At 37.3% G+C, this 27,609-nt stretch overlaps 1 long non-coding RNA gene across 1 annotated transcript in view; it reads right to left on the bottom strand.

The window, feature by feature from the left end:
• The window catches only part of LOC132370729 (uncharacterized), a 35,187-nt gene extending 9,902 nt beyond the window's left edge, over positions 1 to 25,285 (bottom strand). The window contains exons 1-2 of the long non-coding RNA XR_009504674.1: positions 25,118 to 25,285; positions 8,493 to 8,692 (exon numbers count right to left, since the gene is read on the bottom strand). This is a non-coding gene — a long non-coding RNA (uncharacterized LOC132370729). The remainder of the gene's footprint in view (positions 1 to 8,492; positions 8,693 to 25,117) is intronic.
• Between the last annotated feature and the right edge of the window lie 2,324 nt (positions 25,286 to 27,609).

The raw sequence follows: 27,609 nt of genomic DNA, 5'->3' as shown, positions 1-27,609 counted from the left end.
AGGAAATGAAAAGCCAAAGTAAAAAGGATTCGTATCACTGCTGATAGCATAAATCAGCATAACCTTTCTGCAGTGAAGTGTGACTATGCATGTTAGGAGACTTCAGAATGGACAGAACCTTGTACACAGGAATTATGTTTTTAGAAACTTCACCTAAACACATAATCAGGGATATGTTCAGAGTTATGTACAAAAACTCACAAAGTGGAAACCACAAGGAGATTCTGCTTCATACCCAGTAGGATGGCTATTATCCAAAAACAAACAAACAGAAAACAGTAAGTGTAATAAGTGTTGGCAAGGATGTGGAAAAAATGGAATGCTTGTGCATTCCACGGAGTAAAAAAGTAAAATGTGGCAAACAGTACGGAAGTTCCTCAAAAAATGAAACATAAAATTACTGTATAATCCAGAAATTCCATTTCCATTCATACACCTAAAAGCGTTGGAAGCAAAGACTTGGAATAGATACTTGTATACCAATGTTCATAGCAGCATTATTCACAGTAGCTAAAAAGGGGAAACAACTCAAACATTCATCAATGAATGAATGGGTAAACAGAATGTGGTATAGACATACAATGGAATATTATTTAGCTTTGAAAAGGAATTAGATTCTGATATATGCTGTAACTTGGGTGAACCAGAAAACACTATGCTAAGTGAAATCAGACACAAAGGAACAAATATTCAATCAAAGTATGATTCCACACATATGAGGTACCTAGAACAGTGAAATTTACAGACAGAAGGTAGAATAGTGGCTACCAGGGGCTGGGGGAGGGAGTTACTGTTTAATGAGTATAGAGTTTCGGTTTGGGATGATAAAATATATCTGGAGATATATCTAGGTGATGGCTGCACAGAATTGTGAATGTACTTAAGGCCACAGAACTACACAATTAAAAAGGTGAAATGGTAAATTGTATGTTATGTCTATTTACCATAATAAAAAAGGGGGGGGGGCAAGAAAACTCACAAAGGTTTACACCGTAGCATTCTTTATGCTAGTGAAAACAGGAAGTAATTTACTGACCAACAATAGGGGTTGAATTAATAGGAGTTGTATATATAGTATACAGATTCAATGGTATACTACGCAACCACTGAAAATCATTTATATGTTCCAAAAAGACTTGTACAAGAATGTTTCCAGCAGCTTTACTCAAAATAGCAAAAAAACTGGGAAATAACTCAAATGTTTATTAACTGGAGAATGCAAAACCTAACCAAATTGTGGTATATTCATATATCACATGAAGTTCCACTCAGCAATAAAAAAGATGGAACTATGTGTAGCACCATGAACAAATTACAAAAGCATTATGTTGAGGAAAATATGCCAAACCTAAAAGACTACAAACTGTATGATTCTATTTAAATAAGCTCAAGGACAGGTAGTACAGTGCATTGTAAGATTTACTTTAATAAACTTATTGAGAAGGAATGTGCCTTTATGTGGAAGCATTTTCATAGTATGTTCCTGAAGGTAAAACAGAGACAATAAAAACAATAGATGCTTCATGATGCTGGAAGGAGAGAGGGAGGGAGGGAGGGAAGTAAGGGAGGGAGGAATACTAAAGGACATAAAAGTGTGATAAGCATGGCAAATTTGGGGTGGAAGAAATTTGAGTCACTCTTTCCCTTTCTATTTTCTGTGTTGTTGAAGTTTTTCACATTACGCATTGATGATATTTTTGAAGAGAACAAAACAAATTTTTAAAAGTATGAAATGACCCCCCAAAAAGTGTGAGTTTAGGAAGATAGTCAGATTTTTCTTATAATTCAACTATGTATTCAATATATATTCAATACTGGCTTTTTTCAAGATTGTTTGTTGGAACACAATTCAAAACATGAGTTAGCCTACATTTCTGCAAACTTTGGTGTCATAGGCAGAGGGTAAGATTATTCAAGATATGTTAATAAGCTTTAAAAAAATTAACTGGGTGTCACCCTACTACAATTTTCCAACATGATGCATAATTTGGGAAGTGCAACTTTCTGTTAGAACAAAGAGGAGAGATGCAGATGATCTTTGAGAGAAGGGTTGGTTTTTGTGTTTTGAGGAAACTTGTTTTCAAGGCTAGATTTGGGTTCTGCTTTAGGAAAAAATCCAATGAAACAACAATAAATTTTTTAAAACTATCATGGTATCTTCAAAATGGATTTACAATATGACATATATGGGAAAGGGAAAAAAGCTCATGAAATTGAATATTGGTTCCCTGAAATCTATATATCTGATAATGTGGTGGTTAGCCATGTCAGAAATCAATTTTCCCCTTCATCTTGAGAAAATTCAATTTAAATGTCTTTTTTGGTTTCCCATGTTTAGAATTTTGAAAAGTAGATTAAACAGAACAAATATCTCTATTGACATTTTTTCTAGAACTTGAAGTAATTTGATGTGAGTGTCCAGGTTATATATAATATGCCACTGTTTGCGTCATCTCCTAAAGCAGAGATGGAAAGAAGCATTTAGATTTTTCCATATTAAGCATGATGAATTTTAATATTCCAAAGGTTGTTTGCGATAATTTAGTCTAGGGTAAAGGAAGAGGTTTTCATCTCAGATGTTACCTCTACTGTATTGATGGTGTTTCCTGGATTGCTAGACCAAAGGAGATTCAGAAGCTACATCCAAGCTGAACAGGACATAGCTGAATGGGCTATAACTGATTATCAAACTCTGACCTGGTCATGGAAAGGGAGAGTGGTAGTAAGCATGCCAAAAATGTGCTGTCCCAGCTTTAGTCTAACTCACTGATTTTACAAAGGAAGAAAACAAGGCCCAAAGAGTTGAATTTATTGATTCATAAAATGGATGAAATGCCCAATAGAGTCCATTCTTTTCAGCATCTTCCTCCACTGTTAATGCCTATTCTTCATTAGGTTTACGAGCTCGTAAAATTTATCTCCCTTTCCCATTATCCCCATATTATTTCCTTCTTTTTACCTCTACCACCACTTGAAGGTTATCACTCCTATCTCTTCTCTGGAAGGCACTGAAATATATCTATTGGCATCTCATCTCTTCAGAACTCAAGGTGTCAATTATTTAAAAATGAAAAAAATTCATCATTATCACACAATTGTTAGATTGAGTCCCCACAATTATAGACATTCTTTAATTACAGCCTATTTGAACCAAACCTTGTTCATTTTTTTGGCTTGAGTATTTATCAATATTTGGGGGAGTATGGACCATGGCAGATTGAGGGGAAGATATTTTTTAGACAGAGAAGTTTGATTAAATTGTCTAGACTTGACTATCCTTCATCATAAGGTTTCCAACTTGCCTGTCATCATTTCTGCTGTCCATCCAAAAAATATTTCAATCCTTTAGATTACAACTTTGAGACTTGGTCCCACTCCCCCTTATCCTCTTCTGCCTCTTTCTCCATATCCTAACCATTAATGTTAGCTGTAATTTTTTTTTTTTAATGAAGGTAAAGTTCTTCAAAGATGAAGAAGCCAAATCATGTAAGGAAAGCATGTCTGTAAAATCTCTATATGGACACTGAAATTCTCAAGGATAATGATAGAATTTATATATAAAAAGGAAAAGATGATCCAAGTACCCCACAACCTAGTAGCTAAAAACCACAATTATTTATTATCTAGCTCATGTTCTGTGAGTTGGCTGCGATGACAGGGACAGCCAAAAAGGCTGGGGCAGCTCTTCTAGTCTAGGTGGAATCAGCTGACTTTTGTCATTGGTTGGCAGCTCTGCTGGGGCTGGATGGTCTAGAACGGCCTCACTCACTTGTCTTTGGGTGAGGCAGTTGACAGAGGCTTTATTACCTATGGAGAATGAACAGGAGATGAGAAGTTGCCAGCAGAGAAGGGAAGAGTGTGGTAAAGACAGGGAATGGGCTCTCATGGGATTTGGAAGTTACAGTGAGAATGTCCCCTCTGTGTCCTCGCTCCATAGTTCTTGGAGTAACTCACAGAGAGTGGTCTCCACTTAAGACAGCTACAAAGGAAGTAAGATCCTCAGGGAAGAACAGCGTTTCCATTAAGAGAGGAGGAAACTCAAACATGTAGATAAACAATAATGAACTGTGGACTCCTGGACACACTGTGGGAAGAGCTGAGAGAAGGAGAGGAAGAGAGTGGCTAATAGGAGGGCAGTAGAAGGACAGAGGTGTTTAGGTATTAAAACATGAAAGAGAAAATATTTGCGGTGGTATCTAAAGATGACAGGGGTAAGAGGCAAGAAATAAACAAACCTCAAGGCTCTTAGCAGAAATTTGACCAAGGGGCAATTTTCAGACTGACACTGACCTTGGCCCCCATGTTTACAGAACCTCTGCATCTTCCTGCACGAAGCTCCAGATATCACTGTGGGTCAGGGCGGTAGAGTTGCCAGATCCAGCAAAGAAAATACAAGATGTCCAATAAAATCAGAATCTCACATAAATATGGAATACATTTTTTAGTATAAGTATGTCTCATGCAACACTTGGGCCATATTTTTACTAAAACATTATTCTTATTTGTCTGACATTCAGAGTTAACTGTGCACCCTGTATTTTACCTGGCAACCCTGGGGTGAGGGAAGGAAATGGAGCAGGTGCTGAGCAGGACTGATTACAGCTATCACCCCTGGCAGCTAGTTAGGACAGAACCCGATCTAGAACCACCAAGTCCTGTGACTTCTAGTTGGGTGCCCTTCCCTGCTTCCATTTACCAGAGAGGTTTTCTTTTTCTTCTCTCCACCTCCACCCCGACCTCACCTCTCTCCCATTCGTCCCATCAACACTCCCACATTTTCTTCCTTCCCTTTTCTTAGCCTTCAGATCTCCTGGTGCCAAACCGCGGCTCTCCCCTCCTCTCCACCATTCTCTGACCTTGCCAGTCAATTTCATGCTCCTTCTAAAATGAGCATTTCTACTCCACCATCCACATGTGCAGATTTTTGTCTCCAGAAGAAGGGGAGGGGTAAAACTGCCACCTACTATAAATAGGAAGAAGGGGTACTCCTTCAATCACACCCTCAATCCCCAACCCTGATGCCAATGCTGAAAGTATATGTCCCTAATTTTGCAGATCAGGAATGAAGGTGACACCCACCCACATCAAATAAAACATTTAAATGTATTTAGATTTCATATCCTCAGGTTGAGGAAAGTTATAATATAACTGATTATGGAAACCCTCAGGGTTTGTAGGAAAGGCTGCTTCTTTTAGGAAGCAGTGAATAAATAGCAAAATGAAGTACTTAAAATTGGTTTACAATACACCTCAGCACAGAGCCAATAAATTAATAAAATCTGATAAGTTTCCAGATCCCTTGAGGGGTGAAATGCAGCTTGCAACACAGCGAATTTGCAGCAATATCACCGAACAGGGAAAGTTAATTTTTTCATTCCCTATGTGGCAAGGTCTAGCTAATTTTTCACTGCCAACCCCCCTTTTAAAAAATATATAGTTCTTACTACACAATGCTTAATCGTGATTTTCACATCATTCTTTTTTTTTCCAATTGTTTTCGAGGAATTCCAACTTACAAACGAGGTGAACAGCAGATGACTTTTATCTTTTTTACTCAAGTATTTTCAGTGCACTCAGTAATCAGTGGGGTACACTTATGCTGGTGTTAGGCAGGGAATTGCATACCCAGCTCCTATTACTGTTCATAAATTATTGTTCCCATATGCACCATCCTGAAAATGTACCTCAATGGGCTTTGTTTGGGCTGTGTATACTCCTGTCATCAGTGGTGGTAGGAATCTCACCAGAAATCTGGAAAAGACCAATTAAAAGGCAAATCCACTCTTCCCAATCCAATAACACTGACCAAAGCAACTGAACATAAGGAGATAAATGTGAATTATTTTCCATGTTTTGCATAATCGTTGTAAATTTTAAAATACATTTCAGCATTGAACACAACATAATGTCCCCTGGAGAGTTCTGTTTACAAACCTTTTTAAAGGTACAATGATCTCAGATATTTTGCATTAAGGCAGTTCTGATGGTTGGTGCTTCAATGGCCACAAAATTAAGTAAAAACAAAGAACTCCCATCTTTATTTAGAGCACTAATCAAACACTTTGACACAGCTAAGAGCCATCACATAATGCCACAGTAGGACATTTTAGTTAACTCCCTTGTCTGATTAAATAATGTTACTGTATGGTTATTGATGATTTCCAGGATCTCAACTTGGGAGTGGCCCCATCTCACAGAGGCCCATAGGGGCATCCTATAAAGGTCTGTAGAATAAGACAGTCTTCAATTTACTGGCTTTTGAGTACACAGGATGGAGTAGGACACCATCCCTATCCTTAAGCAGCTCCCAGTCAAGTGAGGGAGCTTGAAAGATGCATCTAGAGCAAAAAGGATAAAGATACCTGGAGTACAGAGGACTCCAGTAAAAGAGGCACATGTGACCCAGGTTTTCTTTTTTTCTTTTTTCCCCTCTTTGAGGAGCACTGATCTTAATTACTATTTATAATTTATTTATAATTTGAAAATATTTCAAATGTTTTTCCTTTCGTTTTATTTACAAAAATTTTCTTTTCTTCACAGATAAAGATTTCTTTCAGAAGGGGTGTCTTCAGTAAAACAGCTACCACTTCAGTACAAAACAAAACAAAATAATCTCATGACACAATAATATACAATGGTTGGTCAAATAAAAATAAACACCCTAGATGAAAAATGAAACAAAGTTGTCACTCACATGGAGGAAAAGTGAAATAGTTCTGTAATAGTAGCAAACCTGATGATCTAAAATATGCTGCCAGATTCTTGAGCAGTTTGCTTCTATCTCCGTATCTATTTTATCTTTATTAGGGAAGTTGATGAAGCCTTTGATGTTCCAAAAATGCAATATGGGATGAATTAAACATCATTTTCACAGTCATGTGTGCAGATTTGGACTTGAGATTTTTTTTTTTAACTCAGCCGACCAGTGTCCAAAGCACTTCTCCTTATTATTAACATCTCCCACCAATTTCTTTCCCAGCCTGATACCTCATCCGGATTAAGGGACTCGTAGCAGGGACAACTTTTTTTAAATGATGTTTTGCTTAAAGCATCTGTTTATGTTTCACCAAAACAAATAAAGTCAGGAATATGGTGTTTTAGAAACAAAGAAAACAACCAAGATTAGAGGAAAGTTAACTGTTCCCTCGGGAGAAACCCTGGTGGTTAAACTGATTCATCAGCAACAATACAGAAATTGTTTTAATGGTGTTTTGAACATCTTATTCTGGAAAAAGTAATACCCAGCCTCACAAACACAAAGGTTGAAATCAAGGCTATCCATTTGGAAGACTGACAATAATTGAGAGCGATATTTCATAAAGTCTGTTAAAGCCAGTAGGGTGAGCATATAGACACTTAATGAAGTACCTTCCTCCTATCAAATATTTTTCATGCTAAACTGGTTAATACCACTGAGAACAATTAATAATGATTCAGGAAGGGGAGAGAGATTTACCTTTTAGGGCTGGGTTCTTTGGGCAAAAACCATACTTCAAAGCTTATTTAATAACAATTGAAGAGAAATCACACAGGAAACAAAACCAAAGTCTTCTGTCTATAGATGAGCAGAAGGGCACCTATGGAGTTTATCTCAGCTTTCTCTTCCCAATTAAAAACACAACATTCCTGGGACTTCTCTGGCAGTCCGGTGGTTAAGACTCCGTGCTCCCAGTGCAGGGGACAAGGGTTTCATCCCGGGTCGGGGAACTAAGATCCCACATGCCGTGCGGAGCAGCCAAAATAAATAAATAAATAAAATAGAGTAAAATTAAAAAAAAAATACAACATTCCATTCTTTCTGTTTTTATTTCCCAGGCTCAATTTAAAATTTTAACTCTCCTAAATATTCTTTTGAAGGGTAGGGAGAAGTCCTTTCTTCACAGAGTGAAATCTGTGGCAGCTTTTCTCTGTCCTTTAGAAACTGTAGTCATTAAATGCACACTGCCATCACTAGACTACGTCAGAGAAACTTCAAGATTTGTCACAGCAGCAAACTCCATCATGAGCACGGGAAGGTATAAACAGGGCAGGATCCACCTCAGGCAGAACATCCATATTAGAGGCTTTAAATGTTTTTTTCTCCCTTCGCCCAGACTACAGATTAGTGTCCTTCTATTAAAGGCTTTGGTTTGCCTTGATAAAGGCTGTTTGTTACAGCCCGTGTTGGGGGCAGAAGTTCTTTAGTAAAACGTGTCATTATTTATGTACCAGAAAGGAAAACCTTGTCTATTAAATTAATTAGAATGTGACCTGAAAAGGAATATTTTTGATCAGTGAAAACAGAAGTCTTCGGGGAAAGGGGAAAAAAGGCAGAAAGGTTCATAACACAGAGCTGCATTGTTTGCAGAAAGCCTGCTGCTTCCTTTATGCCTAGCTGAACCATGCCAGGAGCCCTCTTGAATTTCTACAAGAATACAGTTTCAGATCATCTGCATTCAGGGCCAGAGTCATGGCCCTGGAACCGATAATTGCCTCTGACAGGATTTAATTACCTTCTCTAGGACCTTTTCTCTGTTTGATTGGAGACCACCCCCTGCCTCCGATCAAATCAGACAGTAATAACACGCTGAAGCGCAGCAGCCAATCCCGAGTCAAGTCTGAACAGTGACCTTGCTGAGTCGAAGCTGATTGGTGGTGTCAGCCTTGTCAACGGTGTCAGGGAACCTTCAGACAAGAAAGAGCGAGGGGGGAGCTGAGGAGAGCGAGGGGAGATAAGAGAACAGCATTAATGCTAATGGAGGTTGTCAGCATTCAAGACTCCAGGCCGCCTTACAAGCGGCCTTGCACAAAAACAAAAATATGAGAGAACTCATACAAGTCTAAAATATTCAGAAGGGGAACATTTGCGCTTCTCCAATTTGGGGAATCTATTCAAGGTATAATTCACATGCAATTCAGATCCAGAGACATACACACGCGCTTGATGTGACAGAATAATTTTCATGAGAAGAAAAAGCCCCACAAAACTTAGCCAGATGAATTGGGGGCGGGTGGGGGGGAGGAATAAACTACTGCTCCGTGACTTTCTGTTGCCTTTTTTTTTTTTAACTAGACCCCTGAGAATGCTGGTATTTAAGATGCACCACAAAATTCTGGTTTTAATAGTAACCTGCTTTTAATATTAGCACTTGCTGTATTATTTATGACCACTTTAGTGCGGGATATAAGTCCACCTATAATGTTAACAAAGAATAATACATTCATTAAATGGCCAATCTTTATGTACATATAGTTTTAAGATAATTTATAGCAATGGCATAATTCTGGTCTTCAAAAATTAGTTTAAGCTATAAAATTTGGTTAACCTTTATTCCATCAAAAAAGAAAAGAAAAAAAGAGTTCTTTGCTGCAGAAAACAACACCAAGGCATCAGTGAGTTATAATATGCAGAAAGTCTGTTACAAAATAGTAATCAATCGAGATTTGGAAGAGAAGTAGAACGCATTATTAGGGCTGTACTAACTTGGAGTTTAGCTTATTCATTACTTTTGTCTATAAATAACCTTCCCCATAGCATTTATTTTGTTTCTGACTCACCTACCTCTTTACAAATGTAGCAACTACTATGAAAAAATACATTTACAGAGGTGTATAGAAAGACAATGTTTATAGGGATTAACAGTATTTTTCATAAGTATTTCAATCATTTAAGAAAACTGGCCTAATTTAACTTCTCTCACAATGAAAGGGACACTTTGTTACCTGATTCCTGGACTTTACCAAAAGGAATATTGTTTTTAAAAATAATACCAGATGATTCAAGTTTAATACAAACTCCTCCACATGTATACAAATACACATTTCTTCAAGTGGTTTCCAGCTTCACCAAGGAATTTTACCTGAACAGCCGTTGCACAAGTGGATTCAGTGTTTTTTGACTCCTATTCTATACTTTACATACCTCTCCCCAACAAAATATGTTTTGAAATTAAGAATGGAATCTTTTCCTATATATCTACAATTCTTTTCCTTTATAGCCATGGAATTTAAAACATAGTTAACATATAAATATAACATATTTTTCTATACCGGATCAAAATTTATAATGGACTTGTTAAGATGATCATAGTTATTTCAATTTTTAAAAGAGCTATCTGCAACAACCTATAGGGATGCAGAGTTACTTTGAGAAGATTGAGTATTTTCATAGACCCATGGTTAAAATAACTCATTTAGGGGGAAAATGTATCTTACACAGAAAATCAGAGGCTTAGAGTCTGGTTCCAGCTTTGCTATTGACAAGCTGTCCAGTTTGAGCCAACTCACTTTGTCTTCATGTGTTTTGGTTTCCTCAGCTATAAAAGGCAGTTAACAGGAAGTTACCTAAAGAATCAAAAGCATGTAGAGTACGCATGTAATTAGAACGTAGACAGGATAACAGAGTCTTTTCGCTTCTTGGAAACACTATTCAGGGTTGGTTTCTCTCTGCCTCTATTCCCTCCAGCCCCATCCTGTCCCATGTGCTCACCACCACCCGACACACACACACTGACAAATATTTTGACAAATATTGAGAGGTATGTAACATGTAGTCACTGGCAGCGTCAGGAGTAGAACCCAAATTTGCTAAGTCTTATCCCTAGGTTCTTTCTGACTCCACTTTTTGCCACTTGGAACTAACACATTTTTTGGTACTCAGATAAGTGCTGATCTTTTACTGCACTGGTTTTAAGTATAGTTCATTGGTAGACTCCATATGCATCATGCATCCTACTTGGGCAAGGGAGCAGATGCTTAACAAATGCTTTTAAAAGGGACTGTGCAGAAGTAAACAGGTCTAGTCATTGTGTGACTATCATCAACTTGAATTTTTGACCACTTTGGCTCTTACCTCTAATTCTAGCATATATGTAACTCTGAAAATTAGGACAAATTTTAGCTATTTTTCAAGTGTTAAAAAGAGTATAACAAATGAGTGTGTGTATATTCCAGACGTAAGAAAGAAATATAAGAAGGTTTATTATGTCTCAAAGTGGATAGTCAATAACATTTTATTTCAATGGAAGATACTATGCTTTTCAAAGACAATCTACCCCCAGTTGTGAAGGGAAGGAGAAATTTTCATTCTGTCCCCCTGCTATCACATCTTCAGCCAGTTCAGATCAGAGCAGCAGCGATAGAAAGGAAAGGAAAGAAGCCAGTAGCATGCCTTATTCATTTCTTCAGCAACGCTATTCTCGCCCTGGAAAGGTGAATAATTAATACCCATCTGACTGCACCTAATTAAATCCACATTTGCTTGTTCTGTTCATTTGAAAATGCTTTCCTTTAGAGAAAATAGCCTTTGCTTATCTTCACAGTTTATATTTCTTAAATGGACACTTTTGGAATTAAAGAGATTCTATCTTGGTTTTGAAAAGCCTTTCCCTTTTTGTGCTAATCATTAGGAATAAATTACAAAGCTTACTATTTTTTGAAATGGGAGACAGGATATTAACCAATTGCTAGGTTTAGATTCTTATCAAACAGATAGTCAAGCCTAGATTACGTCCTTTTTTTTTCTAGAGAGATGAAAAAAGTCTTTTGCTCTTTTTTTTTTTTTTTTTTTTTTTTTTTTTTTTTTTTTAAATTAATTAATTAATTTATTTATGGCTGTGTTGGGTCTTCATTTCTGTGTGAGGGCTTTCTCTAGTTGTGGCAAGCGGGGGCCACTCTTCATCGCGGTGCGCGGGCCTCTCACTATTGCGGCTCTCTTGTTGCGGAGCACAGGCTCCAAACGCGCAGGCTCAGTAATTGTGGCTCACGGGCCTACTTGCTCCGCGGCATGTGGGATCTTCCCAGACCAGGGCTCGAACCCGTGTTCCCTGCATTGGCAGGCAGATTCTCAACCACTGCGCCACCAGGGAAGCCCTCTTTTGCTCTTTTAAAAACTGAATACACAACAACAAATAAAGAGAAATTAAAGAGAAACCATGCACTACATCCTGGGTTAAATCTCAGTTGCTGTTTCAGAATGGTCTTTGCATAATCTGAGTTACACAACAGAGTGACTCTAATTGCAAATTCAATCACTCCTTGACTGAGCCTCAGAAATCAATTCCCAGTAAAATATGACACTCAGTCATTCAAAACAATAGAATAGTCAATATTTCACCATCAGCAGTCTAGTTAGGACCTATTTCAATACAATACAAATTCAATTTTTTTCTGTGCCTAGCAAACCTCTTCTATTTCATGTAAACTTGCCTAACATTTTCAGTAATTCAAACGATAATGGAAAGTTAAATAGAATCATGAGATTTCCAAGACTTGTAGAGAGAATTTCACTCAAAGACTTCTGATCCAGACTTCTGATCTTTTCCTTAATTAGTATTGATTGTCAACTTTACTTGCGTCCTTGTGGCCAGTCAATTTAAACTTAGACAGGGATCATCCAAGTGAGGCAGAGAGTACTGCGGACTGGGGGCAAGGGACATGGAGGGTAGTGAAGATCCAGGTTCAAGTAGATGGTCCAGAATCAGATCTGAGACTGCAGAGTCCTGGAGTTTACTGCATTTACAGCAAACGAATGGAAATTGCAATACAATTTTCCAATAGACCTCACTTTGGAATCATTTTCTCTAGCTCTGAAAGACTAGGATAGAGGAAAGATAGAACTCAGATATAGAATTAGAAACCAAATCTAGATAGAAAACAGGTAAACAGACAGTTTTCAGCCAGTAAGTGTTTCCAAGACTAAAATTCCCCAGTTTTGACTTTTAGCACTGATTTTACTTCTCACTTGGTGATCTTATCAATTCATCTAACTGCCAAAAACTCTATTTCTCTTTTTCAACCCTGAACTCCCAGATATTAAGGCATGATTCTCATTTTTCAGCTTGAATTTTTACTATCCCTAAATAAAATACCTAAGGTTTAAATTGTTTTGTTTAATAGTTTGTGTGACAAACTATTAAAACAATATTGGGGTTTGTCTGTATTTGGGAAGGGGATGTTTCTAGAAAAGAATACCTCTGATTAAGTGCACTGTTTATTTACATTAGAATCCACATTTTAAAAGACCAGCACACAAAAGGCTTGGAAATGCATCCAAAATGAGAAACTCCAGTCAACGGATTATTCAGCTGGCAAAATGGAAATTTCAAGTTGCATAGACAGCTAATTGTGGCCTGCCTCTGGAATGACAGGTCTATAATTTTTAGTTTTGTGTTCATTGAAAGCCAGTCACCTTGACACTCAGTGCTCCATTATCCACCGGCCACCAACCATATGATGATATTCAAGGAGTGACGGGCACTTTCCATTATGGGTGGTGAAACACACCGAGTTTTATTTGGATAAAGCTGTCCTGAGAAAAAAAGAAATCCAGGTGTCTACTCCTCCTCATGAGCAACAATGACACTGAAACACCTTTAATTCCAGAGAATCAACTTCTTTGTTCTTGTATCATAACAACCATCAGTTATTCTTGGTATTCATTGCTAACCTCCTGAAAGTGCTTTAATGTGTCACGATCCTAGCCTCTTAAATACAAATTTTGCCTTTTAATGTCAAGAGCTCTCCCCATTAAATTATATTATCTTAGAAGAACTTGAAACCTAGTTAAAGCCTGCATCCCAGAGAAAGTGTAAGATGTTTGTTCTTTGCCTTTTTTTTCCCTCCCAGTTATCATTTCAATTGTTCCAAGGCTTCATGGGTAGGGGAAATATTGTTGAACCAGGAGCCAGGAGATGAAATTGTAATCCTAGTTATGAATGAATTTTGGCTGTTGACTTTGTAGAAATCTATCAACTCTCTGAGTTTCAAATTAGTAATCTTTAAAATAAAGAGGCTGAACCAGATATTCTCTTCATTCTCCTCTGTCTGTGCAAATTTCTGGTTCTATATTAATATTAAGGTCTATATTATTAAAGTCTGATCCACATAATATTGAAATAATATAACGTTTTCCTGGCTACAAACAGCACTGAACTTCATTTGTCAAACGGAACCATGAGGATGTATTCAGCTGCAAGTAACAATACCTACTAACTGTGGCATCAATAGAAAAGTCAGTTAATTGTCTTCACTAAAGGAAATTTGGAGGCATATTGTTCAAGGTTCTGTGCAGTAGCTCAACATTGCTATCAAGAGCCCAGCCTCTCTCTGTCCTTAGTGTGGGGTTTTCATCCTTTGATGTCATTTACCGGTTACAAAATGGCTGCAGCAGCTCCAAGCATCTGAGCCTCCACAAAAATGAACCTGGGGAGGACATTATGCTAAGTGATTGAAGCCAGGAAGAGAAAGAAAAGTGCTGTATGATCTCACTTATGTATGGAATCTAAAAAAGTCACACCCAAAGAACCAGAGAGTAGAATGATGGTTGCCAGTGGCTCAAGGGTAAGGGAAATGGAGAGCCTGTTGGTCAAAGGGTACAAATTTTCAGTTATATGCTGATTAAGTTGTGGTGATTACAGTGAATAATACTGTATTGCATACTTGAAATATGCTAAGAGAGTGGATCTTAAGTGTTCTCAACACACACACACACACTCACCAAAAAAGTAACTGAGATGATAGATGTATTAACTTAATTGTGATAATCATTTCACAATGTATATGTACATTAAATCATCACATCTTACACCTTAAAAAAACAACATCACACTGTACAGTCTAAATACATACAATTTTTATTTGTTAGTCATACCTCAATAAGGCTGGAAAAAATTTATTTTAAAAAATTTTAATAAAAAACCATGGCTACAAAAAAAATCTCTCCCATGAATTCTTAGCAAGGAAGGGGGAGACTGAAAAGAGGGCTCTCCAATGATCAGAAAGCAAATACTTACCCAAAGACCCGGTAGGTGGAATAATAGCCACCATATCCTCATCTTAGCCCCGAGAACCAGTGAGTGTTACTTTATATGGCAAAAGGACTTTGCAGGTATGATTAAGGATCTTGAGATGGGAGATGATTCTGGATTAACTAGGTGAGCCCTATATGTAATCACAAGGGTCCTTATGAGAGGAAGGTGGAGAGAGTTTGACACAGAAGAAAAATAGTTCATATAATGACTGGCAGGAAGTTGGAGTGATGTGAGGAAAGAATCACAAGGCAAAGATGCAGTTGGCCTCTGGAAGCTAGAAAAGGCAAGGAAACTGATTCTCTCCTAGAGTTGCCTGAAGGAACAGCCCTGCTGACATCTCAAATTTAGCCCAATGAGATTGATTTTGGACTTCTGGCATCCAGAACTTTAAGAGGATACATCTGTGTGCTCAGGCACTGAGTTTGTGGTAGTTTGTAATAGCAGCAGCAGGAAACTAATGCAAGCCCTGAGCATACTTTCCTTTACAACTGATTGGCCAGATATAGGCCATTCCTTGACATGAGGGAGTCTAGGAGAATAAGTAGCTGGCAAACAGGAAGAAAACAGACATGATTGTATTAGACCTATTTTGATTCATGCCCTGGGGTTGGGTATATTGCTAACCTCAAACAAACTGGAGTTCTGTTAGCATGTAAGTAGGGTCTGCCATATCAAGGTTCAAGGAAATTTATGAACTTTGAGATTATTTCTCAACTTTGAGATTATTGTGATATTCAATCACAAAATTTATTTATGAACTTTGAGATTATTTCTCAACTTTGAGATTATTGTGATATTCAATCACAATATTTATTAAGTGCTTAGTCACTCAGTTTAAAACTTCAGTGACTTGTAAAGTTCTCCTTGGTCTAAACCCTGCTTATCTTCCCAGCCTATCTCCCATCATTCTCTAGGGATCCAGCCTTACTGGTTTTTCAGCTTTTGTTACAAATTAGGCTTTCTTCCTCAAAGTCACCCCAGTACGCATTCAATTTGCTTTCCATGAAAATCTCCACCACTCAACCCAACTCCTGTATTTTTTACTTTGCTAAATTCCCCTGACTTTTCAATTCTCAACTTAAACAGCAATTCTTCAGTGTAGTTCCCCCGACCACCCCTAAGTTAGCAGCCCTTATTACCTGTTCACTTAGCATCTTTCATGTAATCATAAGACTGACAACTACTCCTTTGATGTTGTATTCTCCACTAGTCCAGGGTACTCCCCCAGTTCTAACAATAGGAGAACATCCTTGCGTCTAGGCCAAGAAATGAGGTCAGCCCTATTGGCTTGCAAGGGAGCAAAACAGAAAGAAAGCAACACAGTTCTTCCTATCTGTCTCACTGCTATGGTCTGAATGTTTGTATCCCCCCAGATTTCGTAAGTTGAAACCCTAATGTCTGATGTGATGGTATTAGGAGGTGGGGCCTTAGGGAGGTGCTTAGGTCATGAGGATGGGGCTCTCGTGAATGGGGTCAGTGCTTTTGTAAAAGGCCCCAGAAAGCCAGCTAGCCCCTATGAAGTAATAGAAAATACATCAGTTGGTCTCTGCCCCTGGTTCAGGGCACAGAGCTCTTAAAACCCTCGTAATTTCCTAAGTGATAAGAGTACTAGGAGCATCTAGAATAGCATCTTCTGTTCTAATATTTGGTCTTTCCAAGGAGGGGGAGTCATGGGAACCTCCGATTTGTAGCCAAGTCAGACAGAAGTTGTGGGTGACCTGGGGACCTGCTACTTGCCATTGGCATCTGAAGGGAGGGGGTGGGCTGTCTCATGGGACTGAGCCCTTAACCTATGGAGTCTGTGCTAACTCCAGCTAGTGTCAGAGTTGAATTGAATTGCAGGACACTCAGCTGGTATCACAAAGAACTGTTTGGTGTAGGGAAAAAACCCATACATCTGGCATCAGAAGTGCTGTCAGTATGGCTGTAGCATGAAAGTTAAGGAGAAAGACAGGATAAGTCAGTTTTTCCTTTCTACCCCCCTTCCACCATGTGAGAACACATTGAAAAGTCACCCATTATGAACCAGGAAGAGGGCCCTGACCAGAACAAAACCATGCTGGTGCCTTGATCTTAGGCTTCCAGACTGCAGAACTGTGAGAAATAAATTTCTGTTGTTTCTAAGCCACCTGGTCTATCGTATTCTGTTATAGCATCCCAAACAGACTGACACTTACCCTGAAAACACTGATGTTTCCATTGTGGATTGAACAGTCTAACTCTTGGTTTCAACTATTTTCTTTGACATATTTCTATCATAGTCCCCACCAGAATGTCAGCTGTCAAAAAAGAGCCACTTTGAGAGAATGTCCTAAGAGATGAGGTGTTGAAAAGGGCTCCTTCCACCCACACAGTCAAAGCTCTGTCTGCCTTGCTGTCCACTCTGTGCACAGACCTAGGCTCAAGTGCTCTTTGGAGAAACGATGTTTACTGAGTGAAGGCACCAAGCTAAGTTTAGAGCTATACACGTGAACAAGACAGGGACCTGGCTGACGCGGTGGTCAAACACATCAAACTGCACAGGCCTGTGCTTCTTAAAATTTGGTCCACTAATCACTTGCATCAGAAACATCTGCAGTGCTCATTTTAAAAGAATATTGTTGGGCTTCACCCTAGACCTATTGAATCAGATTTTCTTTGGGGATAAATGATTTGAGACCAATCAAAATTCAGGAATCATTGCCATAAATTGAAAACCAAAATAAACAGTTCTATTTTTTTTAACCCAAGAATTTTTTTGTACTGATTTGGTTGCTTCACATAGACACTCACCCTTTCTTCCATATATATTTAGCACAATGCTTTATACACACCTACTCCATTAGCTATCACATCAGCTGAGCAATTCCATAATCCTCATCTATACAACTATAGAGCTAACACACCATTTTTGCCACAGAATAGCTTGCACTTGGGGAATTGTGTTTCATCTAATTTCTTAAAATTAATGAACAAGTCCTATCAGTTTTAATGGCTTTATCTCAGGCCTCCATTTTGACATAAATTATTTATCCTACTAATTTAATGGCAAACAGTCACCAAGGTAAGCTTTAGTCAGTGATTTCACACGTATATTGGTTATAGTTTAATTATTTAGGTGCCACAACTAGCTTTGTGATAATGAACTGTCCTGGGAAGACCCCATAAAATACATTCCTCAGCTTTAAAAAAAAAAAAAGAGGTTTAATGTTTTAAAGTTTTTCATGCTGAGGCTTATGTAACTTCTGAGTTATAATGAAATTTTAGGGAAGAGCCAGGAAATGTTTGTGCTAAGCAAAAGACAAGAGAAGAGGCCAGGATCAAGGAAGAAAGAGCAGGCATATTTGCAAAATCTTTACATGAAAGTTCTGAAAATTAGTGGCTGCTTAGGTCAGAGTTATGGGACTTAAAAAATTAAATGCCCACATTTTAGAGCATGCCATATTTTTTTAAAGTCCTTTAAATTCTTCCATTTGTACTATATAGACTTAATATTAACAGTATCTTATGCTCAATTCAAATGATTCATTTATTTAACTGTAATAGTAAAAAAAAAAAAAAAAAGCCCAACCATTTTGATAAATCAGTGGTTCTCAGCCACTATGAGGTGACATTGGTATACTCTGAATCTTCCAGAGGCACGTGCCAAAGTTTGAGCACTTAAATTTTTATTTATTACAAAGTAGGATATATACAATGAGATGAAAGAGGGGTTGAACAGTTTATGCACTGTGGCATATTGCAGGAAAAAAAACCATGAGGAGTAAGAGATGCGATATTAAGCCATAGCTGTTGAGAAATTGTGCCCTTTACTGAAAAGTTTGAGAAGTTTTCCTCCTGAGTGTATAAATCAGCAGGTTAAATGTCCCTCTCAAATAGCAACACAAGACTGAAGTGCTACCCAGTGAACACAGTGACGTTGATAGATACGTGTTAATGTCTTCAAATATTCTGGCAAAAATTCTATGCTCAAAAACCAAAAAGTTGAAACCTACTGCCATACAGAGTGATAAGGGCTATGACACAGATATGCACAAGTATTTAGGGACACAGAAGAGAAATTCGTATTCTGTTTGAGTTTGCGGACAGAGGGTTTGCCTTGAGGAGTTGAAATTATGAAGAACATAATGCAATCTATGTGGGTAATTAACTTCTTTTCCAAATAACCAGGAAAATAGTGGGCAGAAAGTCAGGCAGTTCCCTGGAGAAGAGAACAGACACTCAATGTCCTGAGGAGGAAAATGAATGGCCAAAGATCCATCACCCCATCACTTGGATGTCCACATCATCTCCACCTGTTTTCCCTGCATAATAATTAGGCATATATTCCCTTGTCTTCTGAAGCTAAGAGACATATTAGATTAGCAGGCTGACATTTCACCTCTGCAAATCTGGGTCCATTTAGACAATGTGTGATATGTAAACTTTTCAACAGCTGATGTCACTATAAATCCAAAAACACCCATATCTGTGCCATTCTCTTGACCCATAATCTTCAGGAAATCCTTTTAGTTCTTCTTCCCTGGTGAGATCATTGTTTTCTTCATTGTGCCTTTGCTGCACTCAACACTTAGAATGAATCTCAAACCTATGAACCCTCTCCTTTAAAAGTCCAGCTGCCTTTCATGCCTCTATACCACTCACTCATACTTACAGAAGTTTCTGTGAAGGTCTGATATAGTCTCAGTTTTCTGATGAGCAACAGATGAGCTCTGCAGTTTATATGGTATCTTTGGAGCATTCTATATTCATGCCTTGTTTTAGTTTTTTGTTTGTTTGCTTTGTTTTTTGCTCGTGGGAAAATTCATGTTTTTCAGAAACTGTTTAAAGTGTTCTTAAAAAATGAACTATCATTTCAGTTCTCTGTGTTTTCTGAGACTCTCTCATTGTGACTTACTATAGAATTAACTATCTATGTAATTTTTTCATCCCATTAAATAACACCTGCTGTACGTTAAATATCTTATAATGGGTAGTAGGATCACATAAGATTTCAGCATTTATGTAACTTTAGACCTAAAATGAACATAGTTCTTTGATGAGCAGCTATTGGTCTCAGAGAATGAATCCTGCCCAGCTTCTCTGTAAGATTTAAGATCTAATTTCGGCATGAATAATTGAAAAATTGCCTCCATATTTGCTTCTCTTTGGTGTATTCAGTTTAAATTATAAATGTATACATTTTCCATGAGATGAGATAAAATAGTTTTCATTTTGAATGAAAAACAAATGTGTCTTTAACATAATTTTTTGAATGTCCTATTTACTTTAAAAAAGTTAATTACTATAGAGGGTGCAGATGCATTCATTACTGTAAAATGAAACTGAGCCTCTGAAAACTAAATGTAAGGAGATTGAAAATCTTCATTCTAACAACAAGTAGAAAAACTGAACAAACTGAAAAATCAACAACTCTTCTTAGATCCGTCAGAGAAGTAGAGTGACAGGGCAAACTACTGCCCCAAAACTGGAGAGACAAACAGGCAGATACAGAGAGTCATAACTTACCAGAGCAGACACTTATAAGCAGGAACCAATATTAGGGTAGGAAAACCTGAAGTGTAATTGACAAATTGCTGGACGCATTAGAAATTACCAAAACTGAAAAATAAAGGGAAAGAAGACTGAAAAAGAAAGAACACAATATCCAAGAACTGTGGGACAACTACAAAAGGTGTAACAATACATGTAACAGAAGGAGAAGAAAGATGGAAAGAAACAGAAGCAATATTTAAAGCAATAATGACTGAGAATGTCTCCAAATTAATGTCAGACACCAAGTTAAAAAAAAACAAAAAAAAACCAAACAAAAGCAACTCCACCTAGGCATATTGCATTAAAACTTCAGAAAATAAAGATAAAGAAAGATTTTCGAAAAAAGCCAGAGGAAAAAAACACCTTGCCTAAAGAGAAGCAAACAAAACAGTTATGTCTGACTTCACCTCAGTAACCATACAAGCAAGAAGAGAGGGAGTGGAATCTTTAAAGTGTTGAGAAAAAAACTAGCAACATAGAATTCCGTACCCTGGAAAATTATCCTTCAAAAGTGAAGGAAATATAAAGACTTTTTCAAAAAAACAAAAACTGAGAGAATGTGTTGCTAGTAGATCTGCCTTGAAAGAAATGTTAAAAGAAGTTGTTTAGAAAAAATGAAAATTATATAGGTCAGAAACTTGGATTTACATAAAAGAAGAACACTGGAGAATGAATAAGGAAAAGTAAAATAAAACTTTTCTTTTTCTTATTCTTAATTGATTTATAGGATAACTGAATGTTCAAAATAATGATAGCAACAATGTATTTGATTATGTATGTTCATGTATGTATATATGCTTATATATAAGTGAAATGAATGACAGCAATTATATAAGGGGTAGGAAGGAGGAACTAGGAACATTTTGTTTTTATAAAGTACTTACACTATATGTGAAGCAATATAGTGTCATTTGAAAGTGGACTTAGATTAGTTGTAAATGTATATAGCAAACTCTAGTGCAACCACTAAAAAAAGTAAAAAAAGAACAATTGATATGCCAAGAAAGGAGAGAATATGGAATCATGTAAAATGTTCAATTACCCTTTCTCTCTTTTCAGAGTATCTGATATTTCTTCTCAGGTGCACGCTGCCTTCAGAAGCTTCAAGTAGATCATTCCCATGCCAAGAGTTGTTCGATGCCATAAATTTTAATTTCTTGATTATCTGTTTAAGCATAATCTGTATTTCATTAGTATTACTTATTTCTCCCTAGAGAAAACTCCAGACATCTTACATCTGTTTCTCATAGTCTGATATAAATAATGATGATAAACTGTACATATGAAAAGACAGTATACTGTTTCACAATATTTTCTACTATAAGTCTTGTCAATTCAAGCTCTCTTTTATTGAAGTTAACGTTCTATCTTTTATAATCTTAGCTGCAGCAGGAATAGTAGACAAATATTGTGAATGGGCATTATTTCCTATCTTTCATATTCAGCATCTGCAGACTGTTTATCCTCCAACAGGAAGTTAGCTAATGTAAATGTCTGGTGATTTGGATAGAGTTCTCCAGAATTCTTTCAACTGAGATTTGAATAATTAAACTAACCTCTACCTTAAGGCAGGGACATTATTATGCTGAAACTTGAGATAATGGGCTAAATAGAAATAATGTTACTTAACATCCTCCTGAACCTAAACACGAAAGAAAGAAATGTGGAGTCCAAGTAATGTTTTTTATAAAAATGAAGTAAACCACATTTGATATAATTCCCTTTGAGAAATACTATCTGTGTGATTTCACTGCATGCTTAAAATTGCAGTTTGTAGGAATATGGAGAAAGGGTAAAGGAAATACAAAAGAAAACAAAGAAGAAACTTGGTTTGTTTTTAATCCACTCAGAAGTCATTAGTTTGGTCATAAAGCATAATAGGATCATGAAACAATCTGAGGGATAGTATTAGGGAAAAAAAAGATGAGCAGAAAAAATCCTGAGGACTGGACAGTGTTGTTTTCCAGAACTTTGTTTCCTGGGACTCAGCAAACCAGGAGAAAATCATAATTTGCCTTGGTAGAGAAGATAAGAGTAGCTGATAGGTTTAGGTTTTGTTTTGTTTTGACTTGTCTTGTTTTGTTAAGAGGGTATAGAATGAGGTGTTTCATCTGAGATGGTGTCCAACCTAGAATTAAAATAGCTTCATACATTCATTCATTCATTCAGCAAAATGTCTATTTAGGAAATGGTAATTAAGCTGAGATCTACAGGATGAAAAGCAAGAATAAAAGCATTCCAGGTAAAGGAAACATCACATGTAAAGGCCCTATAGGTATAAAGAGTTTTGAGAAGGAAAATGATCAATGTAGCTACAAAATAAAGTCTAAACAGAAAATTGGCATGAGATGCAGTTAGGAATGTAAGCAGTAACCCTTGCATATAAGGCCTTGAAAGGCTTTACAAGAAATTTGAATAATTGCCTTAGAGCCACTAAAGGGTGTTCAATGATGAGGGGATAATGACTTATATACTTTTTAGGTTGAACTTTGTATAATAAATAGATTAGAACAGTGGTTCTCGATGGAGGGTGATTTAGTTCCCAGGTGACATTTGGCAATGTGTGCAGACATTTTTGATTGTCATAACTAGGGAGGAAAGGGGGAGAGTGCTACCAGCATCTAGTGGGTAGAGACCAAGAATGCTGCCAAATATTCTATAATGCACAGGACAGCTCCTCTGCACCCAGCTCCCACAGTCCACAACAAAAAATTATCTGGCCTGAAGTGTCCATAGTGCTGAGGTTGAAAAACCTTAGATTCAAGGAGTCAACCAAGGATACAGGAAAATTAAGTTAAATGACTATTTCAGTGGTCTAGGTAAGAGACAATGGTATTTACTCAAGGATGTTGGTAGTGAAATGGAGAGAATTGGATGGATTCCAGATACAGTTTAGAGAAAACCTGATGGAACTAGACTTCTGATTTTGGTTATGGCAGACTTGATCATTCAAATCATTACTGAAGACTACTAATAAAGGTGGAATATAGGGTTTCTAAAAAAAATCTTTTAAGGATAATCAAAGAGCTAACAAATAAGTGAGAAGTCAGTAGACTAAGATGAAAAGAGGATGGAAATCCAGAGAGGTAAGCCCAATATTTGAGGCTATTTTTGCCCTATATTTGCCCAGCCAGAAGAGGAGGTCTGGAGGTTGAGTTGTTCTTTTAACATCCTCAAGAGGATTAGAGAATAAAAGTCAAAGTCCAAAATTTGGCAAGACTTGGAACTCTGCTGAGCCATTTCTACCTCAGCCTGGAACCCCAAAGGGCTGTATTATAAGAGTTAGGTAAACTGGAAGCAAACCAGCACTTGCACAGATAGAATCAGCTTCCGGTCATCTGGGAGACCCAGAAAAATTTCAGGCATGGAAATTGAATTAAAGATGATCTTCAATTGCTAATGCATAAGTGTCTGTGTAAGACAAATGACAATGCTCTCTAGAGAAAAATAGTGTCCTCCACAAATTTTTCTACAAATACTGCTTCAAGCCCAGTATTAAATGAGATCTTATTAGACACATGAGAATACAAGACCAGCAGATGTAAAGTGACTAGAAATCGACCAACCGATACTCTAAATCCTGGAATTTTCAACCGCAGACTGTAAATCAACTATATTCAAGGGGATAAAACTTAGGCTTAATAATTTCAAGTAGGAAATCAGAAGCTCTTAAAATGTGACAAGACAAACTTGAGAAGAAACCAAATAGAAATTCAGCAACTGAAAATTCCATCAAAATTAAGAATTCAATGGACAGTTGACATAGCTGAAGGGATAATTACTGAACTAGAAGAAAATATCCATAATGAAGCAGGGAAAGACAAAACAATAGAAAATGTGGAAGACAGCATATGTGACATAGAATAGAGTAGGAGAGGTTTCACATACATTTAACTGTCATCAGGAGAATAGGAAAGAGATAATAAGCAAAGGCAATATTCAAAGAGAGAATGGCTAAGAATTTTTCAAATCTGATGAAAGATATCAATCTACAGGTTCAAAAAGCCCAACTAATCCCATGAAGATACATGAAAATGCTTCATAGCTAGACACATCACCAAAGACAAAATGGGGCTTCCCTGGTGGCGCAGTGGTTGGGAGTCTGCCTGCTAATGCAGGGGACACGGGTTCGCGCCCTGGTCTGGGAAGATCCCACATGCCGCGGAGCAACTGGGCCCGTGAGCCACAACTACTGAGCCTGCGCATCTGGAGCCTGTGCTCCGCAACAAGAGAGGCCGCGATAGTGAGAGGCCCGCGCACCGCGATGAAGAGTGGCCCCCGCTTGCCACAACTAGAGGAAGCCCTCGCACAGAAACGAAGACCCAACATAGCAATCAATCAATCAATAAATAAATCTTTAAAAAAAAAAAAAAAAAATGAAAGCCTAAATGCCATTCACTGGGATGAAGAAAATTGGGGAAGGACTGATGAGAAGTAAGAATCTATTCCTACCAGTATTATACAGCTGGAATATACTGAAATTCTTTAGCTAAGTCTGCATCATGACCAAACAACACAAGATTTTTCTTTAAAAGAATGCCCCACGTGAGTTTGCGTATCCCTCCAAAGTGCTCTCCTAACACACTAAGCACTCATTACACATTATTGTAGTCATCTATTTGCTTGCAATAGACTAAGTACTTTGAAAGCAAGAGTGATGTCTTTCATTTATTATCTTCACAACAGTGCCTGGCAAAGAGAAGTTCTCAATAAATTTTCATTATGTTCCTTGTATTACTTACAAATAGTATTTAGTTACTAGGAACAAAGACCCCAAATATGAACAACTTGAACAAGATTTGTGTTTACTTTACCTCATGGAAGTGAAGTTTAAAGGCAGGGAGATTCAGGCTGGTAAAACAGCTCCCATTTTCGCAAATTTTCCAGGCTCACTCTTTCTTCTTCTACTTCTTTAGTACATGGATTCTATGCTTAAAATCAGCTCATGACTATGAGATCATCACTGCAGCTCCAGCCATCATATCTATACTTTGGGCAGGAAAAACAAAGAAAAAGAGCAAGTAGAATGTTCCTTTTCCCTTTTCTGGAATAGCTTTCCTGAAACACTACTCAGTTAATTCTATTCACATCCATGGTTGCAACTTCTGCTGCCCCTATCAGAGTCCTACCCTTGCAATTTCCTCTGTCTCTACTTCCTTCTGTTCCTCTAGTTTGAGACCTGTTCGGCATTTCTAACCCTAGAAGACTACTAAAGCCACCTCCTCGATTAAGGAAAATGTATTTCTAGATTTCCAAGGACGAGAATAGAATGCATTTTCTTGGAAACAACATTATCAATAGTGATTACATTGTATAGTATGAGTATGTTATCAAGTTGTTAACTATTAAGTGGGTTTCTCTGGTGTAAACTTAGATCACAAACACCATTTATAACATGCTTAAATTAGCAAAGTTATTTCTGATTACACATATTTGCCCTAGAAACGAATTTCTGAAACACAAACCTTTGTTAGGAAGTGTTGACATTGTTAGGTGTGCTATGACTCTGGTAGTGCACAGAGTGGGGGCCAATGCACTTTTGAATATTTGGTCATCTTTTCTTTTCCCCTTGTGCTTTATTATCTTTCTTGCTATACTCTTATTGCAATGTGTTTGTTTTGTTTTATTTTGTTTGCTTTCTTTTCTTTTACCCAAGGACATAACTGGGTCCCTCTTATGATCTGAGCCATTAATATTTTTTTCTCTTGAGACACAACAAAAAATGATTTGCTGGTGTCTTGAGTGTGGCATACGATTCAAACTTTGGTTTCATGTCACAGAACTCAGCTAGTAGTTGAAATGACACCTGTAACATTTTGCATACCTTAGTAAACCCAGTAGTGAGAGTTTAGCCTTTCAAAGCAACCTGAATACTCTGCATAGTTCTATCTTGAAGTAGTGATGAATAAGTACTAGTTTGATTGCGATAATTTCCCAGAATCTGAGATGAGTACGCAGGAATTATTTGAAATAAAGCTAATCTTATATTTTATCAAGTCATCTGACATAGAACTTTCTGTCTTCATCTTTTTATTTTTACCTCATCATTAAGGCACATAGTCAACTAGTAAAATCTCAGTGTAAATGCTGAAAGCACAAAGTTAAAGGTGTAATAACAAGTGGATAAACTACTTGTTATTAAAATAACAAGTGGATTATACACTCAGTATATTTTATCATTTTACAAACATGATACTATGTTAATATTAGATAAATACTTATACAAATTGCTGTGCTTTGGAATGTTAATTTTCCATTTCAGATGCTCTTCCATGGTTGGGAGCTTTGTTTTTTATCATAAGTTCATAGAATTTTTGACTTTTTAAATTATGTAGTGTGATATATTAATTTTTATTTTCTAAAAATGGTATAAAAATAAACTGTTAGAATTTTTCTTAATATCTTCTTACAAAATTAATGGAAATAGTATGGATTTTGAAGCAGGTAGATTGGGTTTGGTCTTGATTTTTCTTATCTATATGACTTTAAATGTGTTACTTATTTTTCTGACATTCAGGTTTTTTGCCTTCAAATTGGAAAAAATATTTCCAAGAGTCCTGGTGAGGATTAATGACATTATTATCATTAATGTCATTAAACAAAAAAGGTCTAGTAGAATGTAGACCCTCAGAGGATGTCCATTTTCTCTGCTTTTTCCTTGGTTATGTTGTGAGCTGCTTCATAAGAATTTATTTAATTCCTTAATGTTTGGAACAACGTGAGTTACACAGTAAGTGTTTACTAAATTCTCATTGAGATGGAATACCCTCTAGAAATTTTGGAAGTGAATTGAGTTTTTTTTTCTTATTCATTCTTTGGTTTCTTAAATACCTCTGTGCTTTTGCTTAAAGGATACCTTTTATAATAAACTTCTTACTTTAATACTGCCAGGCTGGGTTCGATAGCTGTGCCATGCGCTCCCACAAAGCCTCTAATGCAGGGGTCCCCAACCCCCGGGCCGTGGGATGGTACAGGTCCATGGCCTGTTAGGAACCGCGCCGCACAGCAGGTGGTGAGCGGCTGTCGAGCAAGGGAAGCTTCGTTGGCCGCTCCCCGTCGCTCCCCATCACTGGCATTATGGCCTGAACCATCCCCCCTGCCCCCCCGCCCGTGGAAATACTGTCTTCCATGAAACCGGTCCTGGTGCCAAAAATGTTGGGGACCGCTGCTCTAATGTGTCTCTATTATACTGTTTATCATGTTACTTTATATTTATCTATGAATTGGTTGTCCTTTTTACTAGACTGTGGGGTCTTTGCAAATCTTACTCATTTTTCTTACATTCCTAGAACTTTGCAGAGTACCT

This window comes from Balaenoptera ricei, chromosome 8 (genome assembly GCF_028023285.1).
Source record: "Balaenoptera ricei isolate mBalRic1 chromosome 8, mBalRic1.hap2, whole genome shotgun sequence".
NCBI classification, from domain to species: domain Eukaryota; kingdom Metazoa; phylum Chordata; class Mammalia; order Artiodactyla; family Balaenopteridae; genus Balaenoptera; species Balaenoptera ricei.
Note: the sequence above shows the minus strand (reverse complement) of the source record. Positions and strands in the feature narration are given on the sequence as shown.